The sequence below is a fragment of the Dendropsophus ebraccatus genome, chromosome 5, assembly GCF_027789765.1.
Source record: "Dendropsophus ebraccatus isolate aDenEbr1 chromosome 5, aDenEbr1.pat, whole genome shotgun sequence".
In the NCBI taxonomy this organism is placed as follows: Eukaryota; Metazoa; Chordata; class Amphibia; order Anura; family Hylidae; genus Dendropsophus; species Dendropsophus ebraccatus.
This window is the reverse complement of record NC_091458.1, coordinates 16,190,107-16,210,488: the sequence shown is the minus strand read 5'-3', so window position 1 is coordinate 16,210,488 and position 20,382 is coordinate 16,190,107. Positions and strand designations below refer to the sequence as shown.

Genomic DNA, 20,382 nt, shown 5'->3' with positions numbered 1-20,382 from the left:
TGAATGAGAGAGAGGAGGAGGGGGGGGGGGATTATTGTATGCAGATAATGGCAGATTTGTCTAATAAACCCAATAAAAAAATTTCTTAAATTTGCCTGGACTATTGATTTCTGAAAAAACAAAACAAAAACGACAGTGACACTTTAAGGAGCAGCTGACAGAAATTTATATGGTGACGCTAACGATCTCTTCCATCACGTCACTTTCCCTTGAAGCGGACATATTAGTTGGCCGGTTGCTATATTTCTTTGTGGTTCTTAAAGGGAAGCCCTATATACCGAGTCCATATTCATTTCAGTCCTTAGCAGGTACCTGCTGTAACGCGGCATTGTATACACACACTCAATACAACGAGCAGCTCATCCTGAGAGGCGTCTGTCTCTGATGTGATGCTCACCGTCACACACGCAGACATTAATAATTTGCTGGCATTGACCCTGTCCCGGGGGAGGGGCCTGGTATCCAATGACAACCAGAATCTACAGCTACAGAGCCGCAGGCGCCCACCTCAGATGAAGAACCTGCACGTCACCTGCCAATAATCAGAGGGCAAAAGAAAGACACAAACACATAACAAAACATGGGTGGGAGGCATGCTGGGATTTATGGTACCACCAGCATTGTACCCACCAGGGGACACAACATACTGGAAGGTTTATGCCCAAACTGTGACACACATCTATCTATCTCTATATCTGTATAATGGCTAAGCTTTATGGAACCATGTTTCATGTCTCACCGAGATAACAGCCGTATGTAGTATTATGCCATGTGGTACTACAGATCCTGAGTTACATCCTGTATTATACTCCAGAGCTGCACTCACTATTCTGCTGGTGAGGTCACTGTGTACATACATTACTGATCCTGAGTTACATCCTGTATTATACTCCAGAGCTGCACTCACTATTCTGCTGGTGGGATCACTGTGTACATACATTACATTACTGATCCTGAGATACATGCTGTATTATACTCCAGAGCTGCAATCACAGTGACCCCACCAGCAGAATAGTGAGTGCAGCTCTGGGGTATAATACAGGATGTAACTCAGGATCAGTAATGTAATGTATGTACACAGTGACCCCACCAGCAGAATAGTGAGTGCAGCTCTGGAGTATAATACAGGATGTAACTCAGGATCAGTACAGGATCAGTAATGTAATGTATGTACACAGTGACCCCACCAGCAGAATAGTGAATGTGTGGTGTACCCCCGGTGGTTTTATGTCGGAGGATTGGCCGGTCACTTGCTAGGTGGTGAGGTGTGACACCACTCCGGTGGTGGTTGGCTGAGATACAGCTGGACCGTAAAATGTTACTCTGTGACGCCAGTGCCGGTTTGGCACACAGGTGTGATGACACGCCTGCTTTTATTTTATAAGGCTGGTTGTACGTTTTTTCCCTGTGGTCAGTGTCCTCCCCGGCTGTTACGGGGTCCCTTGGGTTAGTGTAGTCACAGATGGCCGGAGTGGTGTAGTGACCCTCCTGGACTATCGGAATTGCCACCCACAGAAAGGGGAAATGTCCCAAGGTTGCGGTGTGTGCTGTGTCGGTGTGAGACAAAAGAATCACAGAGTCTCTTTATCTTAAATAAGCGTATTTTTACTGGAAAAGTACATGTGTGCAGCAGGTTATACAGTTGTGCCTTGACAGAAGAGGTTTCTCTTGATAAAGCACTTGATAATATCAGATTCCTATCGCAACTGAATCTGCGATAGGAATGTAGTGAGAAGTACAGTCGTGCTGACTGAGTAGCATGTTGAGAGATACAAAGAATCAGAGTAGCAGAGAGAAGGATGTCGTGAGAGTCTCAACCCAAGTAGTAATGTGCTCTGCTGGGATGTCGGAGGATGAGGTAGAAAAATACTTAGAAGAGAATACTTGTGCCCGTGTATTGACCTTTGGGTCTTCACACCACTAAATGCCCACCAGTTTCGGGTGACAAGTCCTATGAGGGTGACAAGCTCCAGACCCTGTTACCTGGGATGAGCGAAATGCTGAGGGTTCCTTGCTGACAAACGCGCTGCGAGATAGAGTTCATAGGCCATAGCAACTTTGCTCTATCCGGATCAGTTCCTAGCTTACTGCTGTCTGTGGATACTGTCCTGCTCTGTGACTCTCCTCGTCCACGGCATGGGTTGAGGTGGTCTCTGACTTGTCCTCTCCTGTAAGGGCTTTAACACTGCATATTGTTGTATATTGAAAAATGAGAAGAAACTGTTAGCTGTGTCTTGTCCTGCTTTTTACCCATATGGGGTTCTGACTAAGACTGACTCGCTTGGGAGTAGTGGACCTGGCAGAGACAGAGGTAAAGAGCTGTCTAGCTTGCGTCCTTCCTCTACAATGTCCAGCTCAAAAGACACCCATACTTCCTCTACCCATGTGACTTTCTTCATCAGCATATCTAAAGTGCGCCGTGAGTGAGTGAAGAGTGCAACAGAAGAAGTAAAGAGAGAGGGGATAGGACAGAAGAAGAAAGATTCCCATAGGTTCACAGATCTGTGTGACACACAAACCAACAATAACCCTTTACATACTTCAGCCGTGCAGCATCTGAGTACACATACCAAATACAGCGACATCTAGTGGCGAAACTTTATCATTACCTTCATCACCACTGACTAACAATAAGTACAGGCTTTTACGAAGGGTGTAACATATAGCAACCATGGTGGTGGGACACCATAAGTGCAGCTCAGGGGTATAATACAGCATGTAAATTAGGATAATATCAGTGTCAATCTCTGGAAGTTGAATCATACCTGTGAGTCTATCAGAAGTTGATTCAACTGTATTTGCATAAAACCAGATGACAAAAACATAAGAACACAACCCTGTAAATGCTGCTGTAACTTTCCGCTATCCCTCACACACAGCATGAGTAACAGACCGCAGGGAACTCATTGAGATTCTGACAGGCTGAATAGCTGTCAGGATCAGTCAGCTCTGTCGGGTGACACGCCGCAGACCTCATGTATGTTTCATCCTCCATAATGTCACCGGGATAACTATATAGTCAGGAGGAATCAGCGGATATTGTACAAATAAGGTTTAAAGGGGATCTCCATCCTGTGAGCTCTCCCCGCAGTCAGGATATCACTGCTGGGTTATCAGATAGAATGTGTGACAACTAATAATACTCCTTTAAGATGTTACCTGTAAGGCTACTGACAGCCAATCATCTCCTGCCATTCCCAGTGGGAGGGGTTTGCTCATTGTTTGTTACTGTACAGGGCACAGTCTCTGGCCTCTCCTAATCTGTATATGTATATATGTGTATAGCTCCTGATATATATATACCGGCCACATCTCCCAGAGGGGGTCATGGAACAGCTGCTGCACAAAGCCCCACTGCTCAGATGCCTATGTGTCAGTACTTATATGCTGCACATGCACCAGCAGGCTCAGGATGAACAGCAATCTAGGTTCAAGCCACATAGGAGACTACTATAGTGCATATTTTCTTAAAGGGGTTATCCAGTGAAAATCTTTTTCTTTCAAATCAGCTGATATCAAAAAGTTATATAGATTTGTAATTTACTTCTATTAAAAAAAATCTCCAGTCTTCCCATACTTATTAGCTGCTGTATGTCATGCAGGAAATGTTGCTTTATTTCCAGTCTGACACAGTGCTCTCTGCTGCCATCTCTGGCCGAGACAGGAACTCTGTCTTGGTTTATTATGAATCCCCATAGAAATTATTTCATGCTCTGGACAGTTCCTGTTTCGTCCAGAGATGTCAGCAGAGAGCACTGTGTCAGACTGGAAATAAAGCAACATTTCCTGCAGGACATACAGCAGCTGATAAGTATGGGAAGACTTGAGATTCTTTTATTAGAAGTTACAAATCTATATAACTTTCTGACATCAGTTGATTTGTAAGAAATTTTTTTTCATTGGACAATCCCTTTAATAAACCATGATTGCGGGAGAGGGAACCCTCCAGCTGTTGCAAAACTACAATTCCCATCATGCCTGGTCAGCCAAAGCTTTAGCCACAGGTTCGCCATTTTTGCGCTTTAGAAACCCTTGTACAGTAAAAAAGGTATAGCTTGTCCATTTTCAGGTCAGTCTCTACCTGTATCTTCATAATGAGCTGTCCAGTCTTAGAAAAACATGGCCGCTTTCTTCCAGAAACAGCACCACTCTTGTCCTCAATTTGGGTGTGGGTTGTGCAGGTCAGTTTCATTGAAGTAAATAGAAGCAAATTGTAATACCACACACCACCTGACGACAGGAGTGGAGCTGTCTTTGCAAGAAAGTAGCTGTGAACATTTAAAAAAAAATTTCTGCCGTTAAAATGTGGATGCAGCCATAAAATACAGGCCTAAGATTCATAGTGTGCACATAGCCGAAGAGTTAGAGGATTATGGAGTCAGCGGCCTCAATCAAGGATTCGGCACGTCCTCCTGAGCCGCGCTCTGCAGTCCTATCCTGGCTGCGGCTTAGGAGGTAATTGTCTCCGCCGATTCTCCCAAACACCTTCATTATAAGATATTACGTCCAAATTACCGGAGGACGAGGGCAGAAAAATGAGGAGCAGCAACGTGGGAGGAAGAGGTATAAAATGAATGTCAATAAAAAGAGCTAAAAAAAACACAGGAAAAGAGTGTGAGCGGCTGACTGTGGGTGTGGCCTGATGTGGATATGAGGGCGGAGCCAAAAGATCATTGTAAGGGTAGCACAGACATCCTACCAGATCCCTCATACATACGGACGCTCACCTCATCTAGGCTTTCACGTGTTCTGAATGGAGCTTATGGAGCTGGTGGCAGCTTATATTCTTGAGAACAGAAGGACTGGTTGCACCTGATCTTTCTTTCCCCAACATGTGCTGCTATGTGTGTTGAAGAAAATTAGGCCTTACAAAGCTCAAGTTTTCATTGTGGCATAAGCACATCCAGAGCTGCATTCATAATTCTTCATTTCGCCTATCAGCTTACATAGGATTCCGTGACCAGTAGGGGGTGCTGGCATTGCTTGCACTACAGTCACTGAACCAGCAGGGGGTGCTGGCATTGCCTGCAATATAGTTACTGAACAAGTAGGGGGTGCTGGCATTGCCTGCAATATAGTTACTGAACCAGTAGGGGGTGCTGGCATTGCCTGCAATATAGTTAATGAACCAGTAGGGGGTGCTGCCATTGCCTGCAATATAGTTACTGAACCAGTAGGGGGTGCTGGCATTGTCTGCAATATAGTTACTGAACCAGTAGGGGGTGCTGGCATTGCCTGAAATATAGTTACTGAACCAGTAGGGGGTGCTGGCATTGCCTGCACTATAGTTACTGAACCAGCAGGGGGTGCTGGCATTGCCTGAAATATAGTTACTGAACCAGTAGGGGGTGCTGGTATTGCCTGTACTACAGTTACTGAACCAGCAGGGGGTGCTGGCATTGTCTGTACTACAGTTCTACAGTTACTGGACCAGTAGGGGGTGCTATAATAAAGTGAGATCCAAGTAATGCAAAGTATTTCCAAAGTTACCATGTTGATAACCTCCATGCAGACGTGTTATGGGTGGAGGTTATTGCTCCACACCAGCAGACGTATATAGCAGCACTTAGTATGTGCACAGTATGGGACTAACAGCACTGGCAGAGACTGAGCACAGTCACAGGATAGGAATCAGAAGAAGAATTACGCCGGAGCTTCATGACCTTCTCCCAGCTGTTCCTGAATCATCTCTGTAGCAGTGAAGAGGCAAGTAATGTCCTCACTGACGTAAATGCCGAAACGTAGCAAGAAAGATGCTAGGCCCCAAACCCAGCAACGGGGCGGCAGCTGCAAGCTGTACCAGCATGGCACAAAGGAGCCTGGTATACAGTACAGACAAGCAGCAACTCAGAGAAAGGAGACAGCACAGAACACGCTGTACTCTGAATAAGGGTGCAATTTGTCTATTGGCCTGTAGATGTCAGCACCACTAGGTGCACTCCTAATGAGGCTTCTCGCTTTACAGCCTGCCGTGAACCTGAATGTTATTATATTAGATATGAGAGGTATATATGAGAAATAGCAGGCTGAGAAATGAGAAATGGCTGATAACAGAAAACAATACATTGAATTCCCTTCTGCTATAGGTTGTAATGGCGGATAACAGGGAGCAATAGCTTTAAAGGGAAAGTTCACAAAAATAAATTCTTTCAACTCAACTGGTGCCAGAGATTTGTAATTTACTTCTGTTTAAAAATCTCCAATCTTCCAGTACTTATCAGCTGCTGCATGTCCTGCAGGAAGTGGTGTATTCTTTCCAGTCTGACACAGTGCTCTCTGCTGCCTCCTCTGTCCATGTCAGGAACTGTCCAGAGCAGAGAGGTTTTCTATGGGGATTTGTTGTATCTAAGCCACCATGTGCGATACTAATGCCAGATGACAGATCTAGTAGCATCACAGCAACATGAACATCAATGGTAGTGTGCATTATTCCGGACACACCTGCAGAAGTAATACTGAGCTGTGTGTGTCCTCAAGCCTATAGTACAGCAGAGGTGATACTGTGCAGAGGTGATACTGGGCACCAATAAGGAGATCAAAGAACAACAAGATGATGTCAATAAAGACATCAAAACAGTATCTAAAGTTTCACTATGTAATGTCTGTATGCACAGCCGCAATCTAGGAAAAAGAGTGGAAGTAGTACTGTGCAGTGTATACAGAAGTAGTACTGAGCAGTATCTATATATATAAAGAATTAGTACTGTGCAGTGTATACAGAAGTAGTACTGAGCAGTATCTATATATATATATATATATATATATATATATATATATATATATATATATAAAGAAGTAGTACTGTGCAGTGTATACAGGAGAAGTACTGAGCAGTAACTATATATACAGAAGTAGTACTGAGCAGTATCTATATATATAAAGAAGTAGTACTGTGCAGTGTGTACAGAAGTACTGAGCAGTAACTATATATACAGAAGTAGTACTGAGCAGTATCTATATATATAAAGAAGTAGTACTGTGCAGTGTATACAGAAGAAGTACTGAGCAGTAACTATATATACAGAAGTAGTACTGAGCAGTATCTATATATATAAAGAAGTAGTACTGAGCAGTATCTATATATATACAGAAGTAGTACTGAGCAGTATCTATATATATAAAGAAGTAGTACTGAGCAGTATCTATATATAAAGAAGTAGTACTGTGCACTTATTACACATATAGAGCATAAAATGCCCATACAGCATGGCATCTCTGCAATGGTGTCCTTGTGTGCCCGGCTATTATAAGGTGATTACAGTGCACCCAACCACCTGGTATCTCTGCAATGGTGTCCTTGTGTGCCCAGCTATTATAAGGTGATTACAGTGCACCCAACTACCTGGTATCTCTGCAATGGTGTCCTTGTGTGCCCGGCTATTATAAGGTGATTACAGTGCACCCAACCACCTGGTATCTCTGGAATACCCCTTCCCTCAATGTCTCTGCTCACTGCTACAAACCACAGTGAGTACTACCAGAAATTCCACCAGGTCTTCTCTAGTCGCAACCAAAGCAGCATCCACAGGTAGGCAGTAGCATCAATCTGACTACTGCAACAGAGAGCAATGCATTGTGGGGATCTGTCAGCACAGGCAAAAGAAAGGGGACGCCAGGAGTGGATGTAAATGGGGAGGCCTGAAAGCGGCTTTGAATGTCAGTATAAAACTGAAAGCATAACACAGTGTCATCTACACATCCCCCCATAACACATCTACACATCCCCCCATCACACAGTGTCATCTACACATCCCCCATAACACAGTGTCATCTACACATCCCCCCATAACACATCTACACATCCCCCATAACACATCTACACATCCCCCATAACACAGTGTCATCTACACATCCCCCCATAACACAGTGTCATCTACACATCCCCCCCATAACACAGTGTCATCTACACATCCCCCATAACACAGTGTCATCTACACATCCCCCCATAACACAGTGTCATCTACACATCCCCCCCATAACACAGTGTCATCTACACACCCCCCCATAACACAGTGTCATCTACACATCCCCCATAACACAGTGTCATCTACACATCCCCCCATAACACATCTACACATCCCCCATAACACAGTGTCATCTACACATCCCCCCATAACACATCTACACATCCCCCATAACACAGTGTCATCTACACCCCCCCCCCATAACACATCTACACATGCCTCATAACACAGTGTCATCTACACATCCCCCCATAACACAGTGTCATCTACACATCCCCCATAACACAGTGTCATCTACACATCCCCCATAACACAGTGTCATCTACACATCCCCCATAACACAGTGTCATCTACACATCCCCCCATAACAGTGTCATCTACACATCCCCCCATAACTGTGTCATCTACACATCCCCCCATAACACAGTGTCATCTACACATCCCCCATAACACATCTACACATCCCCCCCATAACACAGTGTCATCTACACATCCCCCATAACACATCTACACATCCCCCCCATAACACAGTGTCATCTACACATCCCCCATAACACATCTACACATCCCCCCCATAACACAGTGTCATCTACACATCCCCCATAACACATCTACACATCCCCCCCATAACACAGTGTCATCTACACATCCCCCATAACACATCTACACCTCCCCCCATAACACAGTGTCATCTACACATCCCCCCATAACACATCTACACATCCCCCCCATAACACAGTGCCATCTACACATCCCCCATAACACAGTGTCATCTACACATCCCCCATAACAGTGTCATCTACACATCCCCCCATAACACAGTGTCATCTACACATCCCCCCATAACACAGTGTCATCTACACATCCCCCCATAACACAGTGTCATCTACACATCCCCCCATAACACATCTACACATTCCCCATAACATTGTGTCATCTACACATCCCCCCATAACACATCTACACATCCCCCATAACACATCTACACATCCCCCCATAACACAGTGTCATCTAAACATCCCCCCATAACACATCTACACATTCCCCATAACATTGTGTCATCTACACATCCCCCCAGTGTCATCTACACATCCCCCCATAACACATCTACACATCCCCCCATAACACAGTGTCATCTACACATCCCCCCCATAACACATCTACACATCCCCCCATAACACAGTGCCATCTACACATCCCCCCATAACACAGTGTCATCTACACAAGCCCCCCATAGCACAGTGTCATCTACACATCCCCCCATAGCACAGTGTCAGCTACACATCCCCCATAAGACAGTGTCAGCTACACATCCCCCCATAACACAGTGTCATCTACACATCCCCCCATAACACATCTACACATCCCCCCATAACAGTGTCATCTACACATCCCCCCCATAACACAGTGTCATCTACACATCCCCCCATAACAGTGTCATCTACACATCCCCCATAACACAGTGTCATCTACACATCCCCCCATAACACATCTACACATCCCCCCATAACACAGTGTCATCTACACATCCCCCATAAGACAGTGTCAGCTACACATCCCCCATAACACATCTACACATCCCCCCATAACACAGTGTCATCTACACATCCCCCATAACACAGTGTCATCTACACATCCCCCCATAACACATCTACACATCCCCCATAACACAGTGTCATCTACACCAGTGATTTTCAACCAGTGTGCCGCGACACATGGTCAGGTGTGCCGCGGGGAAAGTTCCCCAAACTATGCTGCCCCTGCAGATCGCCCTGCTGCTGCTGTTCGCCTCACCTACTGGCCGCCTGTAGCGGCCGGACGTGCTCCTCCTATCCATTCAGCGGAGACAGGGAGCGTGGTGCGCTGCGGCGGGCCATAATGCACGCATCCAATCAACGTGTGCGCTACGGCCCACCGCAGCGCACCACGCTCCCGGTCTCCGCTGATTGGAGGAGCACGTCCGGGCCCTACGGGCGGCCAGTAGGTGAGGCGGACAGCAGCGGCGACCATCTCCAGGGGGGAGAAGTATGGTGGAAAAAAGCACAGGAGAGAAGCATGGGGGAGAGAAGCACAGGAGAGAAGCAGGGGGGAAGAGAAGCACAGGAGAGAAGTATGGTGGAGAGAAGTATGGTGGAGAGAAGCACAGGAGAGAAGTATGGTGGAGAGAAGCACAGGAGAGAAGTATGGTGGAGAGAAGCACAGGAGAGAAGTATGGTGGAGAGAAGCACAGGAGAGAAGCAGGGGGGAAGAGAAGCACAGGAGAGAAGTATGGTGGAGAGAAGTATGGTGGAGAGAAGCACAGGAGAGAAGTATGGTGGAGAGAAGCACAGGAGAGAAGTATGGTGGAGAGAAGCACAGGAGAGAAGTATGGTGGAGAGAAGCACAGGAGAGAAGTATGGTGGAGAGAAGCACAGGAGAGAAGCATGGGGGAGAGAAGCACAGGAGAGAAGTATGGTGGAGAGAAGCACAGGAGAGAAGCATGGGGGAGAGAAACAGGAGAGAAGCAGGCGGGAGAAGTATGGTGGAGAGAAGCACAGGAGAGAAGTAGGGGGGAGAAGTATGCTGGAGAGAAGAACAGGAGAGAAGTATGGTGGAGAGAAACAGGAGAGAAGCAGGCGGGAGAAGTATGGTGGAGAGAAGCACAGGAGAGAAGTAGGGGGGAGAAGTATGCTGGAGAGAAGAACAGGAGAGAAGCACAGGGGGGAGAAGAAAACAGGCCCAGGTTTCACACTGAGCATAAATACATTTAGAATCTATATTATTAACTATATGTATAATATGTACTGTTTTAGTGTCATTTTGTGCCATTTTGGTTGGTGGTGTGCCCCGGGATTTTTTAAGTATAAAAAATGTGCTCAAAAAAGGTTAAAAGACTGATCTACACATGCCCCATAAAACAGTGTCATCTACACATCCCCCCATAACACATCTACACATCCCTCCATAACAGTGTCATCTACACATCCCTCCATAACAGTGTCATCTACTCATCCCCCCATAACACAGTGTCATCTACACATCCCCCCATAACACAGTGTCATCTACACATCCCCCCATAACACATCTACACATCCCCCCATAACAGTGTCATCTACTCATCCCCCCATAACACAGTGTCATCTACACATCCCCCCATAACACAGTGTCATCTACACATCCCCCCATAACACAGTGTCATCTACACATCCCCCCATAACACAGTGTCATCTACACATCCCCCCATAACACAGTGTCATCTACACATCCCCCCATAACACAGTGTCATCTACACATCCCCCCATAACACATCTACACATCCCCCCATAACACATCTACACATCCCCCCATAACACAGTGTCATCTACACATCCCCCCATAACACATCTACACATCCCCCCATAACAGTGTCATCTACTCATCCCCCCATAACACAGTGTCATCTACTCATCCCCCCATAACACAGTGTCATCTACACATCCCCCCATAACACAGTGTCATCTACACATCCCCCCATAACACAGTGTCATCTACACATCCCCCCATAACACATCTACACATCCCCCCATAACACAGTGCCATCTACACATCCCCCCATAACACATCTACACATCCCCCCATAACAGTGTCATCTACTCATCCCCCCATAACACAGTGTCATCTACTCATCCCCCCATAACACAGTGTCATCTACACATCCCCCCATAACACAGTGTCATCTACACATCCCCCCATAACACAGTGTCATCTACACATCCCCCCATAACACAGTGTCATCTACACATCCCCCCATAACACATCTACACATCCCCCCATAACACAGTGCCATCTACACATCCCCCCATAACACATCTACACATCCCCCCATAACACAGTGCCATCTACACATCCCCCCATAACACAGTGTCATCTACACAACCCCCCCTATAGCTGTGTATTATCTCTGGACCCTGCCGCGACTCTCTTAGACACTGTTCCGGTATCAGGCTTTATGGTTATGGTTCTCAGTAATCTGATGTTCAGGGTTTTATTATGGTGACATATAGAGAGGACCCCCACAGTGCTGACAGGCTGTGGTAATACTGTGCCACTCCCTATGGGACAATTAGTCACAGACAATATAAACCATCACAGAGAATCCCACCACGTGTCCTGCTCCATGCATTGTTTATGTGTGTGAGGGGAGGGGGTCTCGGCTGTATACAGCACAGGATACATGGACCATGGCTGTTAGTTATTCCAGCTGTGAACAGTTACCACCAGTCCACAGGGTAATGAGAAATAATGGACCACTGGTCCCCCCCCCCCCCAACCATTACTAGAATGGGAGCCCCTGCCATGTGCCCCTCCTCACCAGGGTCTCCATAATATATAGGAGGGGTGGAATCTTGTTAGGCAGAAACACAGATCGGCGGGGGGCAGCAGATGGGGTTAGGGGGGTCCCAGCAGGCCAACAAGTATCATTTATTATTAGCTAGTCCTGCTCTCAGCTGAGAAGTGATACAATTGTATCCAGTGTAGACAATGCTCTGTGAGCTCCAGACTGATACATTGTACATAGCTAGTCCTGCTCTCAGCTGTATCCAGTGTAGACAATGCTCTGTGAGCTCTACAGCCTGGACCCCCAGACTGATACATTGTACATAGCTAGTCCTGCTCTCAGCTGTATCCAGTCTAGGCAATGCTCTGTGAGTTAAAAACTTTACCAACACGTCTCTCTCCTGCCCTGATAGTTTGCTATAGTGCATCAGTTTGGACTCTATATACGGCTGTATAGGACATAGATGTAACCACCATTGCCTCCGCTCGCTGACAGTATACGGTGAAGTTTCATCTTGCTCCTCATTCATTTCACCTAACTTTCCCAGACTCCTGAATGGCAGAGCTGCTTTATAATACCGCCATATAGTCCTCACTGCAGTGCTAGACAAATTAGCCATTGGGGGCAGCTTTATGACGGCCATATCGGTCACACAGCTTTCCCAGGTATGGATGGGTACTGGGAGAGATCGAGTAATAGAAGGGGATGGCTTAAAGGGGCAGGGGGTTGTTTGTTTACATTAGTCAACTGTTGCAAAACTACAACTCCCAGCATTCCCTGACAGCCGAGGATACTGATTTATATACAGCCCTTACAGCAACCTCTGCTTTTGGGTCTCTAGCCCCCCTCCCAGACCTGTTGCGTCCTTGTTATATGGCTCACCCCCCACCTCCACCATTCATCACCTCGGTGATGCTTTGCGCAGCGCCATCGCCACCGGCTGACTCCTTCTCCTGCATCTCCTCCGCGCTGTCCCCCGGCGAGGCTTCCGCGCCGTCTCCCATCTCTCTCATGTCCTCCAGCGCGATGGTGAACTGGGCGAGCGTCCTCACCATCTGCAGCATGCGGGGTCCTCTAGGTTTCGCCGACGCTCGATAAGTCAGAGCGGCCAAGATCAACGAATAAAAATTATAACCATAAAAAAAAAAAGAAAAAAAAGAAGACGCAGTGATTCCCCCCCTCTCCCCCCTTTAAATAAAAAAATTGAAAATTTATAAATATTTGCTGATTGGATGGAGACGTCTTGTGTGGTTAATGGAGGGAAGATGCAGCCCTGACTCCTGGCTGCTGCTCCCTCCTCCTCCTCCTCTGCATGGCGGCTGCTGCTCCTCTGACAGGTGTGCTGCTTCTGTCTACCACTCTCCTTAATAGCAGCCAAGAGACACTAAGCAGACAAAAGCAATCACAGGCAGAGCAGGGGAGGATTAGCAGGGGCTGAGCGCCGCCACCGTGTTAACGCTTTCACTGGAAGACACATCTACTGCTGCAGACTATTGGGAAGCTGGATGTGTTGTGTAGTACTGAGAGCCTAGCAGGTTATTATAAGGGGTTATCCTGCTATAAAAGGGAATAATAAGTAACCAGAGGAAAAACTTGCAGTGGTGCCCCTGCTGAACCAGGACTGTGACGTCACAGTCCAGGGGGGATAATACACACAGCGATGTCACAGTCCAGGAGGGATGATACACACAGCGATGTCACAGTACAGGGATGATACACACAGCGATGTCACAGTCCAGGAGGGATAATACACACAGCGATGTCACAGTCCAGGAGGGATGATACACACAGCGACGTCACAGTCCAGGAGGGATGATACACACAGCGATGTCACAGTCCAGGAGGGATAATACACACAGCGATGTCACAGTCCAGGAGGGATAATACACACAGCGATGTCACAGTACAGGGATGATACACACAGCGATGTCACAGTACAGGGATGATACACACAGCGATGTCACAGTACAGGGATGATACACACAGCGATGTCACAGTACAGGGATAATACACACAGTGATGTCACAGTACAGGGATAATACACACAGTGATGTCACAGTCCAGGAGGGATAATACACACAGTGACGTCACAGTCCAGGAGGGATAATACACACAGCGACGTCACAGTCCAGGAGGGATAATACACACAGCGATGTCACAGTCCAGGGATGATACACACAGCGATGTCACAGTCCAGGGATGATACACACAGCGATGTCACAGTCCTGGAGGGATAATACACACAGTAATGTCACAGTACAGGGATAATACACAGTGATGTCACAGTACAGGGATAGTACACACAGTGATGTCACAGTACAGGGATAATACACAGTGATGTCACAGTACAGGGATAATACACACAGTGATGTAACAGTACAGGGATAATACACACAATGATGTCACAGTACAGGGATAATACACACAGCGATGTCACAGTACAGGGATAATACACACAGTGATGTCACAGTATAGGGATAATACACACAGTGATGTCACAGTACAGGGATAATACACACAGTGATGTCACAGTACAGGGATAATACACACAGTGATGTCACAGTACAGCGATGATAAATCTGCTTGGAATCTGTGATAGAGAAATGGTGGCCATATTATGCTCATCTGAACTCAAAACCATAAGATATCAGAGCTCCCTGCTGGTTCAGTGTCTGCAAAACACCTTCTCGCTGCTCTGCATTGTGGGAGATGTAGTGTTCACACCAGGAACCACATGGTAACCTCACATACTACAGTGCCATGTTCTATATAAGTGATCTAAACTTTTAGAGTAGAGTCTATGAGCAAAGTGCCACAAGGAAGCAGAACAGTGAGTTCAGCTCTGGGTGTGACTGGAGTAGATGTACAGAATATGACAGTGGATACCATGCTTGCTGTATATGACTTTGCGTACTGAGTGTTTGCTGTGTTATTGCCATAATGGCTGCAGGGGATACATCATAAGTATGGATGTTTGATAGCGGGTTGGAATACAGCAACATGAAAACCGTCACAATGCAGGGTACAGTGGAGTGTAACACCAGCGGCTCAGCCGCCCACCTTCTCCTCAGGATCCATAAATATAACCATTACATATTCAGCTTCCACCATTGTCAACAAATCAACCGCTATTGTGCCGCCCGCCCTCAGATAGTCACACAATGTAACGGGAGATCAGCTGGGAAGAGGGAGCTCCGACTGTACGTAACGAGAGAGCCATCACTGTGTAATGAGAACTTCTGCAACTTCCCTCCATACTTGGATGTACAATATCCAGTGTAGACAATGCTCTGTGAGCTCCAGACTGATACATTGTACATAGCTAGTCCTGCTCTCAGCTGTATCCAGTGTAGACAATGCTCTGTGAGCTCCAGACTGATACATTGTACATAGCTAGTCCTGCTCTCAGCTGTATCCAGTGTAGACAATGCTCTGTGAGCTCCAGACTGATACATTGTACATAGCTAGTCCTGCTCTCTCCTGTATCCAGTGTAGACAATGCTCTGTGAGCTCCAGACTGATACATTGTACATAGCTAGTCCTGCTCTCAGCTGTATCCAGTGTAGACAATGCTCTGTGAGCTCCAGACTGATACATTGTACATAGATAGTCCTACTCTCAGCTGTATCCAGTGTAGACAATGCTCTGTGAGCTCTACAGCCTGGACTCCAGACTGATACATATTACATAGCTAGTCCTGCTCTCAGCTGTATCCAGTGTAGACAATGCTCTGTGAGCTCCAGACTGATACATTGTACATAGCTAGTCCTGCTCTCAGCTGTATCCAGTGTAGACAATGCTCTGTGAGCTCCAGACTGATACATTGTACATAGATAGTCCTACTCTCAGCTGTATCCAGTGTAGACAATGCTCTGTGAGCTCTACAGCCTGGACTCCAGACTGATACATATTACATAGCTAGTCCTGTTCTCAGCTGTATCCAGTGTAGACAATGCTCTGTGAGCTCCAGACTGATACATTGTACATATCTAGTCCTGCTCTCTCCTGTATCCAGTGTAGACAATGCTCTGTGAGCTCTACAGCCTGGACTCCAGACTGATACATATTACATAGCTAGTCCTGTTCTCAGCTGTATCCAGTGTAGACAATGCTCTGTGAGCTCCAGACTGATACATTGTACATATCTAGTCCTGCTCTCTCCTGTATCCAGTGTAGACAATGCTCTGTGAGCTCCAGACTGATACATTGTACATAGCTAGTCCTGCTCTCAGCTGTATCCAGTGTAGACAATGCTCTGTGAGCTCTACAGCCTGGACCCCAGACTGATACATTGTACATATCTAGTCCTGCTCTCTCCTGTATCCAGTGTAGACAATGCTCTGTGAGCTCCAGACTGATACATTGTACATAGCTAGTCTTGCTCTCAGCTGTATCCAGTGTAAGCAATGCTCTGTGAGCTCTACATTATAACCTCTTAGTACAGTGCTATCACTTATAGCTGTGTGGTTACCCCTGACAGGATGTTGTGTAGTCCCGTTACTCTCAGTGTGGTGTTGTCCTCAGCTCTTCCATCTCTCCCCAGGTGAGGCATCATCCTCGGCCGCCTCAGGGGCCTTGTCTGGAAGTTGCCTCTGCGCTCAGGCCACGCCCCCTGAGTGATGTCATCACCTCTGGCCAGCCCCTCCACCTCTCATATACAGATACATGTACAGGGCAGTCTAAAAGTAGGTGGACAGAAAGTAGGTGGATCAGTGAATAGCAACCAATCAGATTCCACCTTTCATTTTCCAAAGAGTCTGTGAGGAATGAAAGGTGGAATCTGATTGGTTGCTAGGGGCAACTGAGCCAGTTTCACTGTACACAATGTTTGATAAATCTCCCCCTTCATAACCCTATTACACACACTGTCCATCCTGTATATATATATTTACTTGGATAGGGGGTTTCCAGGATTGAAAAAAAAAAAAAAAAAAATCACAGCAACTATCTTGTAAAAACAGCGCCACCCTTGTCCTCAGGTTGTGTGTGGTATTACAATTTCAACCCCAACTTCAATAGAAAGGAGCTGCAAAACCACAACTAATCTGATGACCGGAGTGGTGCTGTTTCTAGAAGAAAGCAGACATGTTTTTATAAGCCTGAACAATACCTTTAAGGACCAATGCCACAGGCAGAGAATGTCCTATGTACTGAAATCTTCTGCTGTGGGAAAGCAATGCATTCTGGGACGGGTAGTACTGAGCAACTGCTAAACCGGGAAGTGGTAAGCAGGTGAGACCATTCCATAAAGAACATAATATCATTGTGGTTTTTTCATATCTGGGTACCCCTTTAAGGTCTTTTTTTTTGTGTCTTAAAGGGTTACTTCGGCGAAAATCTTTTTCTTTCCAATCAAATGGTGTCATAAAGTTATAGAGATTTGTAATTTACATCTATTTAAAAATCTCCAGTCTTCCAGTACTTATCAGCTGCTGTATGTCCTGCAGGAAGTGGTGTATTCTCTCCAGTTTGACACATTGCTCTCCCATGTCAGGAACTGTCCAGAGCAGGAGAGGTTTTCTATGGGGATTTGTGTGATTGTGTTCTGCACGGATCAGAACTCCCTGCAATCAGATCAGATCAGGATCAGGACACAGGTGTCACACTTGCGGCCCTCCAGCTGTTGCAGAACTACAACTCCCATCATGCCTGGACAACCAAAGCTTTGGCAGCCTAGGGGATTGTAGTTTTGCAACCAGGGCCGGCTCCAGGTGTTTGCCAGCCCTCAGAGCCTCAGCGGGCCCCTCATCCATCCACTATGCAACCATCATCCACACACTATACACAATCACCTGAGACACCACTAAGGCTACGTTCACATCAGCGTTTGACCATCCGGCACCATTCCGTCTACCGTTTCCGTTTTGGAGTAAGCAAAACCGAAACTGTCGGATCCGTTAAAATCCCCATAGATTCCCATGATATTTTAGTGTGCTCCGTTTGCATGCAATCCGTTCAAGATCCGTTTTTTTGAACGGAGGAAAAAATAGTGTTTGCAGTATTTTTCTTTCCGCTTAAAAAAACGGATCACGAACAGAAAGTGCACTTCCGTTTTTTTTTTACATTGTAGTCAATGAGGACGGATCTAAAACGGAAGGTATTTCCGTTCACATCCGTTTATGCACTGAGCATGCGCAGAAGCAGCAAGAAACCAAAGAAGAAAAATAAACTGTTAGAAAAACGGATGCTGACTGATGTACAAAAGTCAGTTTTTTTAAGCCAAAATACAAACGGACCATTAAAAAAAGATGAACATTTTGCAATCAGTTTGCATCTGTCTGCTCATCAGTTTATGCTCATCCGTTTAATTAATATAGACGGATCCGTTAGAAACAAAGAAAAACGCTAGTGTGGCTGAGCCCTAACACACACATTACTGACACCGACTGCCTGGCTGACTGACACAGACACTGACTAACTGACACAGACACTGGCTGACTGACACAGACACTGACTAACTGACGCAGACACTGACTGACTGACACAGGCTGACTGACACAGACACTGGCTGACTGACACAGACACTGACTGACTGACACACTCTGACACACTGCACTTACAGCTCAGTCTTCTCCCTCTTCCTCTCTGTCAGGCTGCTCTCCACACTGTGAGGTTGAGGACCTTGGGGTCATGTGATCAGGTCCTTCACCCTTTCTCTCTCTGTGCAGGTCCTGCTCTGTCTCCAGTGTCTTCTGTTGTTCAGCGTCACCCTGCACTACAGTGATCAGGCTGAACATTAGAGCACCGGGCCCCTCTCCCTCTCTGGGCACCTAGAGGCGCTGTTGGCTCCGGGTAAGCCCTGTGCTGACGCCGGCCTTGTTTGCAACAGCTGGAGGGATGCAGGATGGCCCCCCTGAGACGGAGGACCCCTTCTCCAGATAAGAGCACATGTTTTTGTAGTGGTAACACTTTTTTGCCGCAATTTTGTGCCTCATTCAAGGTCCCATTTACAGCAACCGGGGTCCTGCAGCTCTGCTGAGTGCAATGTCCCGTCCCCTGCTGAGTGACTGCCCGCTCAGCCAATCAGTGACTGGGGTGGGGCCATGACGCTGCTGGAAGAGACGGTACATGACATACCGGGTTTCCAGCAGAAGATGACAGCTGGCTGATGTGACTAGGACCCAGGAGCGGAGCTATGGAGGCACGAGGACGGCCATTCTCACCTCCCTGATTGCCCTTGGCTATTGGCTATGTTCTCACAATGTCTCTTTTTTGGCCGTTTTATGGGCGCCTTTGTCATTTTGACACCAAAACATGTCTGTATTATGCAAATTACGCCTGTATTTGTGCACCAAAATGATGGCAATGGATGACAAACGGTTGGAAAAAAAACTGCAAAAACCCATCCTTAGGCCTTGTCCACAGGTCTGATTGTCTTCCCCAAAATAATGACAATAATAATAATAATAGTAATAATAATAAGTTAGTGTCCCTGCTATCCATTTCAAACTGTGTTATTATACGTGTGACATAGCGGGAAAGATTCAAGGTGATGGGGCTTTTCCCTGACCTTTTATATTACAAAGAAAAACATTAAAAAAAAAAGCACTGTGTGAACCCCGCCATCTAATCGCTGATGTGGGTTTTGATGACTGACATGCGACTGCATTCCCCCCCCCCCCCTTTACCTTTAAATTGCTAGAAAACAGGAAAAAAAATGCACCATGTCATGTGAACCCAGCCCAAGCGTGGCCTGCTGCTTAAACTTCAGAGTTTCTGTCATACATGTTAATAATAACATAGCAAAGGTTGTTCTACTGCTGGGACCACTCATAATGATGAATTAAAGAGAACCTGTCACCCCCCGTGCCGGGGTGACAGGCTCCCGACCCCCCGTTAGAGCCCCCTATACTCACCTAATCCCGCCGGGTCCCGCTTCTGGAGGTGGTCGGGTGATGAAGATCTCAGCCGCTGCAGCCCGGCGCACGCGCTGAGAGATGAGTCCAACACCCATAGAGAATGACGGAGCACTGGACTCTCCTGTCATTCTCTATGGGCGTTGGACTCATCTTTCAGTGCGCGCGCCGGGCTGCAGCGGCTGAGATCTCCGTCACCCGACCACCTCCAGAAGCGGGACCCGGCAGGATTAGGTGAGTATAGGGGGCTCTAACAGGGGGTCGG

At 46.7% G+C, this 20,382-nt stretch overlaps 1 protein-coding gene across 2 annotated transcripts in view; it reads right to left on the bottom strand.

Moving 5' to 3' along the window:
- ARHGEF17 (Rho guanine nucleotide exchange factor 17) overlaps positions 1 to 20,382 on the bottom strand; it is a 155,014-nt gene that overhangs the window by 54,209 nt on the left and 80,423 nt on the right. The gene's annotated exons all lie outside the window — the stretch shown is intronic.